General features: G+C 34.6%; 1 non-coding gene across 1 annotated transcript; it reads left to right on the top strand.

Annotated features, from left to right (window-relative positions):
• The first annotated feature begins 935 nt into the window (after window positions 1–935).
• On the top strand, window positions 936–1,075 carry LOC147822785 (U4 spliceosomal RNA). The gene has a single exon (XR_015445247.1). It is a non-coding gene; the product is annotated as a U4 spliceosomal RNA (small nuclear RNA).
• The last annotated feature ends 1,324 nt before the right edge of the window (window positions 1,076–2,399 follow it).

Below are 2,399 nucleotides of genomic sequence, written 5' to 3'. Positions count from 1 at the left end.
CTGATTGCATTTCTATGGTGTTGTTTGAATGCGATGAACTCCCTGCATTTCTCCTATACAGTAGGCTCTGGCACCACCCCCTCCAATGTGAACAATATTCAGGGTTACTGATGATGGTACCGCTGCCAGCCACACTATGACCACACCACTCTCCTATCAGGGGTTTCCAGGAGCTTTATCTAGAGTGTACTTTTACATATGCAATTATTCATCAGTCAACAAGAGTACAACGTTACTGTTGCCTCTTAGTGAAACACAGTTATTGCTAGCTTAGGTCTTTCTCACACAATTTATTAATTGACTAATTTCTTTTGAATTCATCTTTGTTCCTACCATTCCCAATATACAACCAATCTACTGTGTCTTAGTGTGCTTTATGTGGTTTTTATCCATTCTTATAAAATGCACATAAATTGATCTATTTAATGGTGAGTAATAATTCATTTTATTTGTTTTCACTTAGCAGTATACTTTTACCATTTTACACCATGCACATTTAGTATGTTCTTTCTACTGTTGTATAGTGTTCCACGGTGAATATTCATCTTTGACTTAATCCTTTAAGATAGCCTCCAATTCTTGGCTATGCAAACAATGAACATCTTGTATTGGTATGTTCTTCTCTAAGTATTTCCCTTGCATATACTCCAGCAAAGGAGACTGGAAGACCAGAGGTATGTAGGCATGTGCTGATTTTGACTAGGAACTGCCAGACTGCTGTTCAGAATGGCTATAACGGTCTATGTGTTCACTAATAGTCCATGAGTATTTCCAAATGTTGAATGGCGGGGTAAGGATGAATTCTTGTTATTATAATTTTTCTTTTACCTCAGTGAATATGAGCATTTATTGTCATGCTCCTTTTCTCTGTTAGTTACTCTGGGCTGCAAATACAAAATACTTTAGAGTGGGAAATTTGTAAATAATAGAAATTTAACTTTGTGCAATCTCAGTATCGTAGCCCAAGAAGTTTATCTGAGGCACAGTGATTGCTAACTGAAAACATTTCACAAAATACCACCATGACAATTTTCAACATTACAGGCATTGATAATGTTGACAGATTGAATTTTAGAGAGAGAGAGAGAGAGAGAGAGAGAGAGAGAGAATAAATTTTATTTATGATATATATTCCCCATGATTTTGTATTAAATTTATAAATTTATCTTTGACATTTCTACACTCATAAAGGATCAATTTTTTTCTTTTATTAAAACTTTTCACAATGTGTCATTTATCAGTATTTGTGTTGCCATTTTAATCATGGAGTACTAACCTCCCAAACATGTAACTATTCCTGAAATATCTATTCTATCTCACGTGCTATGTCCAATTGTAATTAATGCATTATTTTAAAAACCAATGTGATTTTGAATATTCATTTTACCATACATCCTGCCAGTTTGTTCCTTCACATAATTAAACCACTTTTCTATGTTTTAATGATGTAATATAAATGTTTGAATAAATCACATAGAAAAACAATTCATGTTCTAAAGTAATCAGCTGCTGAGAAATGCAATCTGCAGTAATTCAGACTTGTGGGAAGTCAGACCACCATCTCCAGTACAATCTAGGAAGTCAAACAACAACACTAGTAACTATTACCCATCAATAGCCTAGACTTCATTAATAATAGAGTTTTTCTAAAATTTGTCCCCATTTCCATCTTAGGGATAACCAGAGAAAGGCAAATATGTCACCGATTTAGCCAAGCACATAGGACACTGCTGCTAATCCGCCTGCCCAAGCTCACAGCCTCCAATCAGGGCAGATCTGATCCTTCCATTTTCTTCATCAGACCCTCTGCCTCCTCTCTGCCTGTCTCTGAATCTTTGCTGAAAAGGAGATGATGGGAGCTGAGTCCATTGGGGCAAACATTGAATCAGTAGCTTTTGTCTGTGCTCAGTTGATTGGTCTTCATTTATTCCCAGAGCTGTACTACACTTACAGATTTATTTGGAAAAAAAAATTGAAAGATTTATAATGAGTTATTCTACCTAAGAACACAGAATAATTTCCATTTATTCAAAATATCTTCTACTTCCATTGTTTTAAAATTATTTTCATAGATGTCTAACCTTTCTCAAGTTAGTTATTTACTTTTCTTACTCATTATTTATATTTGTCACTATGTTTAATGTATCACTTCCTTAGAAGAATGTTCTAAAACATCTACACTCATATACTGCGTATTTATTTCTCTCCAATTCAGGCTGCTGTCCATTTGGTGTTAGATTTTGAGTTTATATATGTACTGGAGGATCTGGTTACTGTACTTTTTCATTTAGCAGTGCATTGCATCACTGTATCTCATGACATTTTTTCCTTGCTTTCTATTTTGTCTATTATTAAAATTTATTTCTTCCTGCTTCTTCCTCCTCCTTCTTCCTCTCCTC

The sequence above is a fragment of the Heterocephalus glaber genome, unplaced genomic scaffold, assembly GCF_053883595.1.
Source record: "Heterocephalus glaber isolate CG9 unplaced genomic scaffold, H.glaber_assembly_v1.0 deba00001608, whole genome shotgun sequence".
NCBI lineage: Eukaryota > Metazoa > Chordata > Mammalia > Rodentia > Bathyergidae > Heterocephalus > Heterocephalus glaber.
This window is presented reverse-complemented; position numbering and strand designations above follow the sequence as displayed.